Source organism: Cetorhinus maximus, chromosome 3 (assembly GCF_964194155.1).
Source record: "Cetorhinus maximus chromosome 3, sCetMax3.hap1.1, whole genome shotgun sequence".
Taxonomy (NCBI): domain Eukaryota; kingdom Metazoa; phylum Chordata; class Chondrichthyes; order Lamniformes; family Cetorhinidae; genus Cetorhinus; species Cetorhinus maximus.
Window position 1 is genome coordinate 191,895,776 of NC_135881.1, and position 17,243 is coordinate 191,913,018.

Genomic DNA, 17,243 nt, shown 5'->3' on the forward strand with positions numbered 1-17,243 from the left:
ATGTAGGCTTGTGTTAGATTGTTATCATCTTCTACTTTGAGTAAGCTGTTGGTAAAATCAAAACGAAATAAATATATATATATATGTGTATATATACACACATGCACACACATATGAATGTGAATGTGGTAATGTGGATAAAGCACAGTGTATATTGTGCACTGCCTTTGATAGTTTTTCGTAATTGTCGGAGTTGCTGCTGTTTATCCACTTGCTGTTGTCTGTACGTTCCACAGCAAGATTTTAACTATGGGGGAAACAATTGCTATGGTTGCTCTGTGTAGTGACATCATAACTGTATCGATGAGATTTTCGCTTTAACATAATAGCAATTCCATTGGAAAGCCTGACTAGGGGCGCTTGACACACATGGGGGGCACTTTACGGGCCCGACAAGAGTGAGAAACGTAGTGGGCAGGATGACCTAATTAGGCGGGATACGAAATCCTGCTTTCCTGACGGCGGGTTCAATTTTGGCATTAACTCAGCAGTGTGTTTGTGGCAGGACAGGCCTCACGCCGTCCTGCAGCAGGTTCCTACGTGTAGTACATTTGTAAGCCATGAATACTCACTTATATTAATTTTTTTTTATAATTACGTCCTACCTTCATGATAAAGTCGGCGGTGAAGGAGAATCTCATGGCACTCTGTTCGTGTTTGTTTAAAAGTGGCTGTGCAACAGTCAGCTTTAGGCAATTGTGTCTCAGGCCAATAAGACGTAGGAGCAGAAGTAGGCCGTTCGGCCCATTGAGTCTGCACCGCCATTCATTAAGATCATGGCTGAGGTCAGCGGTGTTCCTTTTTGAACTTTGCAGCACTGGGCGGGGAGCAAGAAAATGGCAGCTTACATTACTGGCAAAGGTGAGTCATTGGTGAGGAGGGGGTGTGAAGTGGGGTGGAAGCATATAAGAGTGGAAGAGGGATTCAACAGAGGACAGAGGATGGAGTTAGGGTCATGGAGGAGTGAAGTGAGAAGGGCCTGGCATCCTGGATGTGGTAAGGGATGGTGGGAACAATCAGCAAAGGTAAGAAAGTGAGGGGTCTAAAAGGTGGTGTCAGTACTGACCACATTTAGACTCATCTCAGGGTGTTAGCTGGCAGAGTCCTTACAGGGCTTTGAGTTCGCCTACAACATTTCAGTTATCCCTGCTGAGAGTGATCCCAGACAATGTCCTTTAGAATGCATAGAAGGGAGGACCAGCTGAGCCTGCAAGATCAGCCAAGTCCCACAGAGCAGGGAGTACAACACTGGACACTAACATGAACATCCAATAAAGAGATACTGCAAAAACACAACATTGTTTCTTCCACAATAAAGAAATGTCCCCAACTCCCCTGTAACCAGGAATGCATGCTAAACGTGACATATAGTACATTTAGCTCTCTGACTAAATTAGTCTTAACAAGTAACGATGATACACACATGAATAAATGCAATTGTTGAGATTGTCTTGTTTCAGGAAATCAGGATATAGAATCAGTTTGGGTGGAGATGAGGAAGAGTAGGGGAAAGAAGTCACTAGTGGGAGTGGTCTACAGGCCCCCTAACAGTAACCACAATTTAGGACAAAGTGTACAAGAAGAAATATTGGGTGATTGTGTTAAAAGGATGGCAATAATCATGAGTGATTTTAATCTGCATATGACTGGAAAAATCAGATTGGCAGTAATAGCCTGGATGAGGAGTTCATAGAATGCTTTCAAGATTGGTTTCAGAACGTACTGCTATAAGAAACTATCAGAGAGCAGGTTATGTTAAACTTGGTATTGTGTAATGTGACAGGATTAATTAATGATCTCCAAGCGAAGGCTCCCTAGGTAGCAGCGACCACAATATAATTGAATTTTACATCAGCTTGAAAGGGAGAAAAGTGGGTCTAAAACTAGTATTTTAAACTTAAATAAGGGCAACTATGTGGGCATGAAAGCTGAACTATCTGAAGTGAACTGGGGTACTAGACTAGGGGCTAGATCAATAGAGAAGCAGTGGCAGACACTTAAGAGATATTTCAGAATATTCAGACTAAGTATGTTCCTACTATAAAGAAAAATTCTAAAGGGATGATCCACCATCTGTGGTTAACTAAAAAAGTTAAGGAAAGCATTAAACTTAAGGAAAAAGCATATAACTGTGCAAAGATGAGTGGCAGGTTAGATGATTGGTTAGAATATAAAGAATGTTAGAGAATGACTAAAAGGTTAAACAGGAGAAAGAAATTTGAGTGTGAGAGGAAGCTAGCTAGAAACGGCTAGCAAGAGTTTCTACAAGTATTTTAAAAAGGAAAAGAGTAAGTAAAATGAGTGTTGGTCCACTTGAGAGTGACAGTGGGGAGTTAATAGTAGATAATAAGGAAATGGCAGATGAAATGAACAAATATTTTGCTTCTGTCTTCACTATAGAAGATCCAAAAAATATTCCAGTAATAGCTGTGAATCAGGATTTGGAAGGGAGAGGGGAACTTGGTGAAATTACAATCACTAGGGAAGCAGTACTGAGCAAACTGATGGAGCTGTGGGCTGATGAGTCTCTGGGTCCCGATAGACTTCATCCTAGGATCTTAAAAGAGGTGGCTAATGAGGTATTGGATGCATTGGCGTTAATTTTCCAAACTTCCCTAGATTCTGGAAAGGTTCCATCAGACTGGCAAGTAGCAAATATAACCCCTCTATTCAAGAAGGGAGGGAGACAGGAAACTATAACTAGATGTCTGTCGTGGGGAAGGTGTTCAAGTCAATCATTAAGGAGGTTATATCTGAGCACTTGGAGAGACTCAAGGTAATTGGGAAGAGTCAGCATGGTTTTGTGAAAGTGAAATCATGTTTAACCAATTAATTGGAGTTCTTTGAAGAAGTAACATGCTCTGTGGCTAAAGGGGAGTCTATAGACATGCTGTACTTGGATTTCCAGAAGGCATTTGATAAGGTGCCACATTAAAGTTAATTGAGGAAAATAGAAGCTCATGGTGTAGGGGATAACGTATTAGCATGGATAGAAAATTGTCTGGCTGACAGAAAACAGAGTATGCATAAATGGGTCTTTTTCTGATTGGCAGGATGTGATGAGTGGAGTCCCACTGGGGTCTCAACTTTTTACAAGTTATATCAATGACCTAGATAATGGAGTGAAGGCATGGTAGCTAAATTTGCAGATGACAAAGATATGTAGGAAAGTATGTTGTGAAGAGGACATAAGGAAGTTGTAGGTGGGTATAGATAGATTGAGTGAGTCAGCAAAAATCTGGCAGATGGAGTATAATATGGGAAAATGTGAAGTTGTTCACTTTGGCAGGAAGAATGAAACAGCAGAGTATACCTTAAATGGAGAACAGCTGCAGAATTCTGAGCTGCAGAGGGATCTAGGTGTTCTCGTGCATGGGTCACAAAATGTTAGTATGCAGGTACAGCAAGTAATTAGGAAAGCTAATGGAATGCTATCCTTTATTACGAGAAGAGTTGAACATAAAAGTATGTTATGCTTCATTTATACAGGGCACTAGTGAGATCACAGCTCAAATATTGTATGCAGTTTTGGTCTCCTTATTTAAGGAAGGATGTAAATGCATTGGAGGCAGTTCAGAGGAGTTTTACTAGATTGATACCTGAAGTGAGCGGGTTTTCTTATGAGGAAAGGTTAGACAGACTGGGTTTGTTTCCACTGGAGTTTAGAAGAGTGAGGAGGTGACTTGATTGAAGTATGCAAGATCCTTGACAATGTAAGGTCTTGACAAAGTGGACGTGGAAAGGATGTTTCCTCTTGTGAGTTCAGAACTCGGGGGCACTGTTTTAAAATTAAGGGTTGCCCTTATAGGACAGAGAGATGAGGAGAATTTTTTTTTCTCTCTGATGGTCGTGCCACTTTGGAACTCTTTGCCTCAGAAGGTGGTGGAGGTGGGGTCATTGAATATTTTTAAGGCGGAGGTAAATAGATTCTTGTTAGGCAAGGGAATCAAAGGTTATTGGCAGCAGATGGGAATGTGGAAATCGAAACACAAATAGATCAGCCATGATCTTAATGAATGGTGAAGCAGGCTCGTGGGGTCGAATGGGCCTACTTCTGCCCCTATTGCGTACGTTTTTATAAATTGAAACTAATGCAATGTGAAATACTTACAAGTGAAAGCAACAAGGAAAAGCACACTGTAACAGTAGTATTCCATACAGATCCAAACCATCAAATATTGAGTATATACTTCTTATTAGAGCTAATCCAAAGTACTGGTTTGATATGCAAAAGTTTGAAAGCATAATTTTTGCCCCAGAACGATAGCCATCACTGATGTGCAGTGCCAACAGCCAACATATACACTTCGAGCCAGATGTTGCTGGAACATACCGGTGTGTTAACGACTCACACCATCATCAAAGTGTAAATCATTCAGCAAATTCAGTGGATTAAGTGATATGCCATAAGATGCAACTCTCCAGAATTTGCTGATTAATTAACACTGCTTCATCATTTCCTCCCCAAAAATGGCGTTGCACCCTTAGCCTCCCCATTACTTTCCAGAACTTAAGATAAAAACAAAATACTGCGGATGCTGGAAATCTGAAACAAAAACAGAAAATGCTGGAAAAACTCAGCAGGTCAAACAGCACTTCTCAGAACTTGTTGGATTTATATGTCAATTGCCTGGTAAACTCATCGCAGAAAGATAACATCTGGTAATTAAGAGCATGAGTACCCTTTAAACAACACAAAATTGTGAATGCAGCACTAATCAATCCCTCTGGCAAAAAAAAGGCAACAGTTTAAAGGATTCAATTGCATTTCTGCACGTAGTCATTTATTGCTAAGGGTGTTGTCGTGTTCAGTATGAATTAACACGATGACTATGTCGCTCCAATTTTTTTTCAATCAACAGCTGCAAGTTTTCTTTTTTCATAAATTATGAATTACTTAAACATATACTTCAGCAGAACCAAGTTGCAGTTACAGGAGATTATTGTAGGAAATGTAAATAACTAATTAACGCATAATAATTGAGATTAATTAATATATTTTCCAAAAGAGAGAAAATATTTTTCACCGTGTTAGGAGCTTAAAATACTTTGGAAGGTGATCTTCTGCAATGTTGTTTGGATTGTTTTGAAAGTTAAATACCCAGATTTATACAAATTTGAAATTTGAAAATTTAAGATATTTCACTCTGAATTAGTTCTATATGGAATTCAAACAAAATACAACCAGTTTGCAAGAATTGTCTTTTAGGAATTGTTGTAATGTGAAATCTGAATTGAAAGCGTTGCAATCAATATATCACCAAATGCTGGTTTTGTCTAATTGATTACAGGAGTTCCATTATTTTCAGTTATTCAAGGTATCCAAGTTTTAACTAATGAAAACATTTAAGTTAGGAATCAATGTAAATTATATTGCATACCATAATCTTGATATTTATGTGATTATATATTTCATGTCACTGCAAAATTTTAAAATATCCAAGACGGTGATTTCGTGAATGAGAATAATTGTAAAGCCACCCTCAGATCCAGTAAATGTTGCTGCCCTAAAATGTGGTTTACAAGTAGTTAGACAAATTTGCTTTTCACTGCACCTGTACTGACATTATTAATATGCTCTTAGCAAACCGTGAACATCCATAGTCGAAGAACTGCAATAGTATGAGGCCAAGCAAGTGCATTTAATTCCAATAAAGCACTTTAAATGTCAGATTTATTTTCTTCTGACTTAGTCACTGCTGATCGAGGGCATTATTATTTTAACACCCCCAATTAATATTGCTGCATTGCTCATCACATGTAATTAGGTTGTACATATTGTGTGTTTTAAACGTGTAACTGGACAGAAAGCTGAGTCACTGCGTTGAAGCTGCTAAAAGCATCAGTGATTACGATAAGCAGAAGACAGGATCGACAGATTGGGTGGTCAAAGATAGCAAAAAGGAAGTATTTGGCTAATGTTCATTTGAAATATTTACATTTTATTAACAACTGGATACAGGAAAGTGGAGTTTGGACCACAATCAGATCAGCCATGATCTTATCGAATGGCAGAGCAGGCTTGAAAGGCTGAATGGCCTACTCCTGCTCCTAAGTCCTATGTTCCTATCTTTCTGCTTAAAAAAACAATGCTTGATGTGCAAATTAGAAATTGTAGCCATGACTGCATGAATGCAATTTCTGTAAGCAAAGATTTAAATCTTGCAAACTAAATGTAGGGATATGTGATTGGTCTTTGCTACAACTGAATTTTCCTGTGTTTTGTAGATTAACAATTTACTTTTCAACAGCTGAATTTTCAAGAATACTAATCAATTAAATTACAGTTTATACAGTGTTTAGTAACCTAAAATGAATAACAATTGATGAAACCTGACTGGTAAAATCCTCTCAATAAACAGAATCTGGAAATATATGTCAATTTGATGAAAAGTAACTCAATGGATGTCTCCAGCATTACAATATTCCACATTATTTTAGCCTCTACATTATTCAGCGAAGTAAGTTAAGCTGCAATTTATGATCTAAGTGGTTGAAATTGCAACCTGCAGAATATTGCAATGGTGGACACCTGGGTTAAAGTTACTTTTGATGTTGTGTATCCTAACCTTCTCATGACCATAATGTATCTGAAAGAATCCAGATATATATCGCTTTGTAGAGAGTGTTTTGTTCTCCATTTCTATATATATTCTTTTCATATCCTCCAAAAGATTGTATTTTTGTGCAGTTGTGGTAATGAGGCAATACTGTTCAGTACAAAGATATGCCCAACTTCATAATACAAACTTTAACAAAGTTTTAGAGTTCAGGATGTTTACCCATTCTAATTGCTCTCTCCTTCTGTCTGTATTAGGCAAAAGAATGTAAATCGTTTGAGTGACTGGTAGATGCACATGGACATAATGAATATGCCCAGCTTTAGTGTATTTTACAGAACCTTTTAATTTTCTGGTTGTAGCTGTTTTCATTGCTCCCAACTGCTCGGTACAAATATCCCCTTTTGCCCATATCAGAGTAATTATTTACAAGCATTTTATGTTGGCAATATCTAAATTGTTTCAGAAATTTGATTTGTATAATAATATTCAAGTGATATCCAAAGTACAATATCAAGTGGTTTGTACAAACAAACTAATTTCAACTGAATATACAATGTAATGATATATCCCTTTAAAAAAACCTGCATATAACAAATTTATCTTAAGATGAATTATACAGCTAAGCTGCACAAAGACAATGAAATATAAGTAATAAAAATAAGTAAAACACAAAACGAGCTGATCCATCCGAACATGTTTTTTTACCATAATAAAATAGAAATTCTAGGTGGCTGATGGCACCCTGACAACAGTTCCCCTACATTAAACCTTCCAGCATCAACAAAAATAGATACTTTTTTCAATTAGTTTTAATGACAAAAATTGAACATGTATAAGTTGATAGTTTTATGTTAAATTATATATTCACAAATGATGGTTATTATTGATGCAATTTAAGCTCTCTGTTATGGCACAGTGGATGGTAAATGCTGAGCTGTTCAAATCCCAGAGGGAAACTTAAAACAACTGCCCAATTATTTTACAATTGTATTTATTTAGAGATACGTGCCTTGAATTCAGTAGTAATAAGACCACTGAGTTATAACAAAAGAAAGATTTTAAGCACATCCATAGGTTTACAAATTACTACTATGATAACTCCTAGCTCCCCTAGTTAATCTAACTCCCAGTTATACCTCCATTAAGGCAACAGTAAAAACAAAATAGATTTTAATAGCTCCAGGCAAAGCAACACGCAATACCCTGGACAGTCGCATTCAAAGTGAGTTTTTTCTCGGCTTTGGTTCCTTGTAGATAGCAACTTGAGGCTTTTCATATTTGTGTTAGATCTTAAAAAATGCCTTCCCTTGCACACAGCGTCCTCTCCTTTATACCTATTTTCCCCTTTGAATGCAAATTCCCATTGTTTCACTATGTCTTTGGATTTTACCTCTAGTAATAAAATCTATCATAGTACCAATTTTACCAGTAATCTTTGGGAAAAAATAGACACACTGGTCAGGATTTTACATTCAGTGCGCGGGGGCGGGCCCGACATGCCGGAATGTAAAATGACGCACGATGTTTCGTTCGGCAGGCGTGTGCTGGAGCCAGCTGCGCACCTGCCGATTAATGAAAGGCCTATTAAGGCCATTAACAAAGTAACTCATTTCAGGTTTACACTGCCCGTCCAACCTTACGGTTGGCGGGCAGGCGAAAAGGCCAAGCGGCCTTTATGTTTTTAGGAAACCTCATCCACGAGCGGGTTGAGGTTTCCTAAACCTTTTACAAATTAAATAAAAACTTCTTCTGAAAAATAAAAAAGCATGTCCAATCTCATGTGACACAGTCACACGAGGGGACATGTTTTATTAAATTTTTATTGCATTTATTTATTTTTTAAAAAGCGCTTCAATCTCCAAGGCACAGAAAGCACTCTTTCGCGTACAGCACTGCCGCTCGCGTATTATGCTGGACGGGCCTTAATTGGCCCTACCCGTGTAAAATGGTGGTGTGGAGCCGATCGTGGGCGGCTGCCAGCTCCACGACCACCCCCGCCACCTCCCACCGAGCCTCCCCGACACGGGAAAAATTAAGTTTCTTAACAGGGGAAGCATTTCACCCCCTCTTTTGAATTCAAGCTACTCTGGCTGATTTAAAAATGCAAATGTTCCCTTTGCACCTCACTTACTAAAACTTCAACCATGTTTACCTATTTAACATTTCAAACCTAGCTTCTCTTCTGACACATCAAAGCCTTCAGACCAATTCTCTCTTAATTCAATTAAGACTCTCAAACACAGACACACACACATCCATAGACACAGACCCCACTATTACTCTACTTTACAATAAATTCTAAGTAACATTATAAAAATTACTATATCTTCCTGACCACTCATTTATAAATTTAATTTAGGTAAGTTATCCATATAATTGCAAAATGGTCTCATCGTGGCTCTTGTTGTAAAGAGCAATTCTGAAAACATATTGTGCAAAGTCCTGTCCAACGGCATTGCCCTTTTTAAAACTGTTGCTAAGTTTGTTACATTTGTGCTTGATTTCTAATGATGAAGAACAAAAATCGGTTTGTAAATTAAGTTAAATGGAAGCTCAAAATGAGTCATTGCTGTGTAATATGTTGTAATGTCAGTCAAGTGACTGGTTGAGCTGTTAGGTAAAAAGGAAGGATTTTCTGAGTGGTGCAGTTGTAGACGTTAGCCGTAGGCATGCCCTAAATGGACAGTCAGGATATCCTCAGCCACCTAAGAAACAAAAAATTGTTCTGCTGACCGCTCACTTTTATAGATTTTCACTGAAAAATCCCTTGACCTAAAAAAGTGCTTCATAAGCCATGAGGTTTAACAGAGCAGTCAAATCAAGTGTGGTTTTACTTTAAACCGTGTTAAACTTTCGTAAGATTTTGCCAGGTGTCCAATAATTTACTATTTGCATTCTGTTCAGTAAATTTGACATGAGGGTTAACCCCGAGTTTAAAAATACTTCTGTCCTCAAAGTCATTTATGATAATTATTACATAAGTTGGTAGGATTTAGTGAGGATGAGGTGAGCTAATGTGATGCTGATGCGTACATATAGACAAAGGTCAGTGAAATAAAATGCTCATTTGTCATTTCATTTCTAGGTGATTTTCTTTTCAACGTATAGAATACTTACAAATTGGCACATGGCAATAAGATTTTATTTTTATTGGGTGTATTTTTACAAATCTATCAGTGTCTATCCTGTAACAAGAATCAAATATAATCTTTAGGATGTGTCATTTAACATTATCTAGCTGCTCATTTAGTTGATATTTCTTTTTAAAGCAGCTACATCTGATGGTTAGACCAGCATAGGAGTGCCAATTTATATGGTGATCTTAAGCATACCCACCAGGAGCTCTCCATTTGTTAGGCTACGTGTTAGTAATATACGATCACTGGTTAAAAAGAAAGAAAAAGTTTGCCAAGCTCTATGCTGCATCTGAAAGCTGTTTTTTCTAGGATGCTTTCATAGGTATAATACTGCGACTCTTACTTTTACTCCATATACATGTCGTGATCAATAGGACTAACTCTTTTCTCAGGCTCCTACAATCTGTTTCAGTTGAGCTGATTGTAGGCAGGGTTTCACATTGGATAGAGAAAAAATCATATTTTTGTGGTCACTGTTTCTGTTTCTGAACTGCATGCAGGAACTGTGTATAACTATTGCTTCAAATCCTTGCTGCAGTTTCCAGATGATCACAGCTGTTATCAGACAAAGTTTTCCTTTGAACTATTGCACTTTTTCTGACTGCCTACTTGGCTGTGATAAATTACTTGTTGATTACTGTGCTTCTATCAGATTTGGGACCTTACCAAGTTTGTGTACAACACAAGTTACGGTGATATAATGGTTATATTCCTGGACTACTACTCCAGAGAATGTGTGTTCAAATCCCAGTGAGGCAAAATGAGAATCTGAAACTTGGGGCAGAATCTAATGGTCGCGGCAATGGGCCCACTCAGAAGGGAGAAGCAGTTCGGACCAGTACCTTTATTTCCCAGTTTTTACTGTATTTTCCTTCTGGGCATCCACTGGCTGGAGAGCTGGTCACACCGAGACCATTTCCAGGAGTCCCTTTGAGGAGGGAGGGGGGTGGGGGGTGGTGGGGGTGGGGTGCGCAGAGGGAATCATTGTCAATGGCAGGAGAGTAGCTTCCCTAGGGCCCAGAGAGTGGACCCCCCCAGGGTCCCCGAGAAGGCTGGACCCTTGTCTCACCAGGCCATAGGCATACCCATCAGGTTCACCTGGCGGTTTGCCCACATGGTGTGGCCCCCACCCGCCGCTTGTTGAATAGCAACAGTGGTGGGATGAGGCCCTTGAGTCATCTTCTAGTAGCTACGTAAGGGCCTCAATTGGCCTCTGGGTGGGAAGGTCACCCTGGACCCTTGCCGCCGCCCTGGACTTAATTGAGGGGAGTCGGGAAAGCGACCAGTTCTCCATCCCACACACCTCTCCACCCCATTTTATGCACACTCCCCCCCCCGCCCACCCACCCTGCTGCCACCCACAGCCCCAGCCCCAGCCCACCTCTAGGGGAGCATCCAATTCCTCAGTAAAAGTGACCATGAAACTGTTGAATTGTTGCCCTTTACCTGTTGCTGCTCTTACCAGGTCTGGCCTGTTTGTGACTTCAACCCCACACCAAAGTCTTTGACAGGCTTTTGAGCGGCCAAAATACCTAATTGTATCAATTAGATGTGTGAATCTCCTGTAACGCTGGTGTCTGCCCATTGCAAAGCAGAGTGACTTTCTCTGCTACCTGCAGATGTTGGCGCCTCTGGCTATGTCTGACATATGATTGATGTTTAAATGTCATTCAGTGGGTGTTATCCATGAGAGATAATCAATAAGGTTAATAATAACTAATCACAACCAATTGCTACCTTTTTATTGGTTTTGTGGACCATTAGCATCTGGGCTTCCGAGAATCTGATTGTTGCTTGAAGGTACTGGATATCTTGTTTGGATTGATGGCTATGTCTTGTACTCATGCAGGGAGGCTGTTCCGTGCTGCCATAGCAACCAGAGACTTGTCCGAGGCGATAAGACCCTTGCACCCATGGTAATGAAGGTAGGATTGAGCAGTAGTTAACAGCACTTCATGAACTGATCTACTACATTAGGCACCATATCCTGTAGCTTTCAAAGAACTGTGGGGATTCTTTTGTCATAAAACATTTTAAAATGAAAGGAAGTAGAATTTAAAAAGTACATTTTTGTAAATTCTAGTGTTTAAATGGAAGTTAATGGAAAAACAAATTTCGAGAAATGTAAAATGGGTTTTCTACTCACTATCACCTGTTTTAAACTAAAGCTTATAATCAATATCTACTGCAGTAACTTGCTGATACCCTATGTTTAAATGGTATAATATGTGCAACATCTGAATATTTCACCTGCAACTAGTAGCAATCAATTCTATAACCCACTGATAGTTAACCCTGAAACTACAGCCAGAATTCCCCTGCACGACACAAGATGCGGACAGGTTCCCAGTTGATGCCGCTTTTAATAAGCTCCATTTCTCTGCTTTGGACTGTATGTGAACATGACAGCTCTGAACTGTAATACCCTAGGTTCAAAAACCTTTCTTCCCCTTTCCCTCTGGTTGTACCAGTGAGAGTCCTCAGCCTCCATCCCCTCTTGCCCACCAGTGGAAACAATTTTTCAGTGTCTACCCACAGTGAAGTACTCAGGTTTCAGTCACCTCTCTGAGTCTCTCCCACTCACCATACTGTTCCTGCTCCTTGCTTCTGGAACAGCAAGTGATGCTGGGCCCCCACACCTGTCCTATTCCTCTGCCTGTCTGTCCTCATACAAGCCCCCAATGTCCTGACCCTAGGTCCCGATATCGGCAACCCAGCCTGCCATATTTAAATAAATAATCAAGGGTCAGTTGAGCTTGTTAACAAGCCAATTGACCCTGATAATATTCTGCCCTGTCATGACACGGTTAGCATGGGCAATCAGGTGGGAGTGGACAGGCTTGTTTTTTAAAAGACATTTTGAAAGGGTGGGAAGGAAGGAGGGGCTGCCCTTTAGCCTGCTAACTAAACTCAAGACCCCCCCCCCCCCCCCCAACAAACTGCCCAAACCCTACTTGTCCAATACCTTGGACTTGCCTTGCTCTGGGGTTCGTTGTGCCACCTCCTTGGGCCTGCTCGCAGTCCTGGCAGTACCCACTAATGTACTCTTGGAACTTCCAGGACTGCTGGAGCTGCTGGCCAGTCATATTGGCCGACAGCCCCCGAGGGCAGGACTTCCTCCCCAGGGAGGGGTGCAAGTCTCTCTGTTAGGCTATTTCGCCTGCCCGCAGCACACTATAGCTGTGGGGGTGAGCTGCCCTGAAGCGAGTTGGCTCCATGCCCTTTCTTCCTGACCACCAGTCAACCTGATGTCGCCTCCCCCCCTCCTGCACCCAAACCCCAAATCCATGTCCTGTAGTTACTGTTCACCATAGTTCCCATCTCTTCCCATCCCATCTCTCTGTCCAAGGGATCCAATACTGTCAGCTAATCCGATATTGTCCATTTCACACCATCGTCTGGGATGAATTTCCAGGTCCACATGTAAATTGCTAATATTCCTTTTGTGAATCAATATTTCCATTTACAGAGTTCATTTGTATACACAGCACAGGAACAACCTATTTGTCCCAACTGGTCCATACTGGCATTTATACTCTGTGTGAGCCAGCAATAATCAGCAGCTGCAATAGCAGTTTTCCTGTGCAGTCTCTCTCTTAGGCAGTCCCTCAGCATTGAGGATGACTTGCTTCCACTCCGGTTCGATGGATTCTGAGATGGCGGATATGTCCAACATGCTTGAAGGGTTGGGTAGATGGGTTGTTGAGGTTTGTGTGCTCTCTCTGATGCCTTGGCTTTGCCTCTGCACGTTCCTGATGATGTCTTTCGATGTGTTCGGTGCCTTCCCGAAATAACCTTCTCCATTTCGGTCGGTCACAAGCCAGGGTGTCTCATGAGACGACGGGGATGTTTAAACATTTCAGGGATACTTTGGGGACATTCCTAAAGTTTCAGGGATACTTTGGGGACATTCCTAAAGCGTGTCTGTTGTCCACCTGGGGAGTCTCCTGGCATGACCAAGTTCCAAGTAGAGCAGTTACTTCTCGTGTTGGTACCAGTCATATGACCTACATGTCCCACCCAGTGGAGCCGGTTTTTTTAGTGACTAGCACTTTGACGCTGGGCAAGTTGGCTTGGGAGAGGATGCTGCTGTTGGACTTCCAAAATCAGTGGCAAGAAAGGCCTGTGTTGATCAAACTTTGTGATTAGCACTTGTTTGTAGACATCCAAAAATTCTTGTACTTAAAAACCGCATATAATCTGACATGTAAGTGTTGCGATAAGGTAGCTGTAAGCAAAATGAACATTCACCTGTTCAAAACATACGCATGTGTAAATTTGCTGTGTGCTATGCTGACTAAGTCATTAGTGAACCACTTGACTCATCATTGAATATTTATCATTAAGAAAACATGACACAGCTGCCAGAAAATAAAAGCTCGTTGGTGCAGCTTGAGGAAGCCATGAATTTCCTCTTTTAACAATTACTTGATGCACCTCCGCCCAATTAGCACAATTCTGAAGAAATACTTACTGAAGTAGCTCTCATGTTCTTTCCCAGTTCTCCTCCTTCCCAGTCCACGAGAGTTCTTGTTTGGTTCAAAAGTTAAGGGAAATAGGCTAGTCCCAACAGAGTAGGCAGAACCTCAGAGGACTCTGCCTCCTCTGCACCATTCAATCAGGAAAGTTGCTGAATAATGCCAGCTGCTTCCTGAAGGACAGTTGAGTAAATCAATGAGCAAGTCACACGTGTATGCCATTGTGTGCCTCTATGTGGCTAGGTCATAATGGGGTTGACAAAGGCTGGTGGGCAGCTCCCCTGTCAAGGAGTGGTTTACGTTAAAATGGCATGGGGAGGGCGGCGGAATGGAATCAATTAATGATGCAACAAAAAGGGTTTTTTATTCCTTGGATGTGGGAGTTACTGCCCATCCTGAATTGCCCTTGTTCAGAGGGGCATTTAAGAGTCAACCACATTGCTGTGGGTTTGGAGTCACATGTAGGCCAGACCAGGTATGGACAGCAGATTTCCTTCCCTAAAGGACATTAGTGAACCAGATGGATTTTTACAACAATCGACAATGGTTTCAGGCTCATCATTAGACTTTTAATTCCAGATTTTTATTGAATTCAAACTCCACCATCTGCCGTGGCAGGATTCAAACCCAGGTCCCCAGAGCATTACCCTGGGTCTCTGGGATTACTAGTGTGGCGACAATACCATTGGCTCCCCATGTAGGGTTGGGGAAACTTTGCAAGAATCATTAGGCCTATGACCACCTCCAACCTTACCACCCTCCGAGATCTCAGCACTCCTCTTGCACGTCCCCAATTTCCATTCCTCCATTGCTGACTTCCATGCTTCCAATTGTCTAGGGTCTAAGCTCTGGAGTTCCCACTCTGAACGTCTTTGCCTCCCTACCACTCATCATTTAAGGTGCTTCTTAGAACCTACCTCTTTGACCAAGTTTTTTGGTCACCTGTCCTCTCACCTCTGTATGTGGCATGGCGTCAAATTGTGTCGAATAACATCCCTGTGAAGGACCTTGGGATGTTTCACTGTGTGTTAAAGATGCTGTATAAATGCAAGTTGTTGTTTCAAAATATTTTTCATGAGGGGGTCACCCGAAATGTGACTGAAGCACCTGAAGAGTGTCCCAGTTACTGATTGGTGGTTCCAAACAGGTGCCAGAGAGAAGGCCCAATAAAAAAAGTTATTTTTTTCCAGCTTGTCACCTCCTCTAATCTTCAACCTCAGGAAGCCCAAAGTACCTTTGCTGTCTCCCCTCATGGAAAAATCAGTTGTAAATGGTCCAAATTTAAATGGGAATTGGAATTGGTCCCAGTTGAGCTGCTCCCAGATCCAATGCCCTGCCCCACCATCCACTTGGGAATAAAAAAAAACATCAGTAGCACTTCACTGGCTGCTCCTGCCCATAATTTCCTGCCCTATCCTCCCTGGAGCTTAGTGTGTCAGTGCATAGTATTTACAGAATAGAAACAGGCCATTTGGCCCAATTGACCTATGCTGGTTTTTCTGCATTCACATGAGTCAGGCTGAGAAATATAAGTAAGCAGATTTCACATTATACAATATGGGCAGATCATTTGAAATAGAGGGCAGCTTGGACAGAGTGAACAGTTGGGAGTTTGGTGAGTGAGGGAGTTCAGTGAAGAGGGGAAGGAGGCACTACTTTTTTTTTCTACCTTTTTCAGGTTCTTACTTCGGTACAGAGGAAGAAGCTGATTAATGAGTAATTGGTAAGTCATTCTACTTATTCTACTTTTAATAAATAGTTTGTAAAGTAAAGATATGGTAGTCAAACAGGTTGTATTGTCTTGAATGGCTTCAAGCTTCTTGGGTGCCATTTGAGCTGCACACATCCAGGCAGAGTATTCCATCACAGTCCTGACTTCTACCTTGTGGATGGTGGACAGGCTTTGGGGAGTCAGGAGGTGCGCCACGCACAGCAGAATGCCCAACCCCTTACCTACTCTTGTAGCTGCAGTATTTATATGGCAGCCCCAGTTAAGTTTCTGGCCAATGGTGACCACCAGCATGCTGATGTTGGGGGATTTGGTGATGGTAATCTCAAGGGGAGGTGGTTAGATTCTCTTTCTTGATGGAGAGAGTCATTGACTGACAATTGTGAGGTGCGAGCATTAATTTTCACTGAGCAGCAAAAAGCCTGTCTATTGCCCAGATCTTGCTGCATGTGGACATGGACTGTTTCATTGTCTAAGAAGTTGCAACTGGAACTGAACACTGTGCAATTATCAATGATCATCCCCACTTCTGACTTCACATTACTGGGACTCCCTGTCTCCATTAAGGATCCACCCTCCGATATTTAAATGACCTTGAAGTCAAAAGGTACAGCTCTCGTCCCTCCCCCTATTCACTGAGATTCTCCCAATGAGAGAGAGGCAGAAAAACTAGGCCAGGCTGTAGAAATAAAAAGTGAAAGTTGCAGGAATGGGGGCATCATTCATTTCAGACTTTGATCAAAGCCACAAGCGATAAATTGTGTTATATAATAAATGCAGTGAGTGTTATATGAAATGATATAATGTTCTTGTTGCAAAAGAATGTATCCTCCAATTCGCCATGAGCAAGCAAGATGAGGTTCTGAGAGTGATAAACAGCTTAACATTTAGAAGGTGTCTAGGTCAATAGCGTCTCTAGTCACAATGATTTTCTGGCACTAACTTGATGGGATCAGAAAGGAATTTCTCATTTTTTCTATAATTGTTGTAGGGTTTTTTTCCTCAGGTTTTTTTTTTTGCCTTCCCCCAGGAGACTACTGAGAGAAAAAGACATTATATTGATATGTGTATATTGCACCGTGCTGGGGTCGGGCATGCTCAGTGGACCAGCTGGCCTTTTCCTATTTTATTTTAGATCATAAAATGTTATGAGCGATGTGATAATATGAAATGTGGGGCAGAATTTTATGCCGGTGGGATTTTACAGACCCGCCTAAGTCAATGGGCTTTTGGACGGCTCGCCATGTTTTATGGTCCTGGTTCCGCATCCCCACCCACCTCTCTCCTCCACCACACCCCACCCCCACCCCCACCACGGGACCTTAAAATTCCGCCC

The 17,243-nt window shown here is 41.2% G+C and overlaps 1 long non-coding RNA gene across 4 annotated transcripts in view; it reads left to right on the plus strand.

Moving 5' to 3' along the window:
- LOC144673771 (uncharacterized) overlaps positions 1-17,243 on the plus strand; it is a 117,237-nt gene that overhangs the window by 63,171 nt on the left and 36,823 nt on the right. For 3 of the 4 annotated variants that reach the window (XR_013574418.1, XR_013574420.1, XR_013574419.1), the window contains exons 1-2: positions 11,453-11,625; positions 15,857-15,901. This is a non-coding gene — a long non-coding RNA (uncharacterized LOC144673771). Of the gene's footprint in view, positions 1-11,452; positions 11,626-15,856; positions 15,902-17,243 lie in introns of those variants that run through there. The other variant, XR_013574421.1, reaches the window with a different exon arrangement.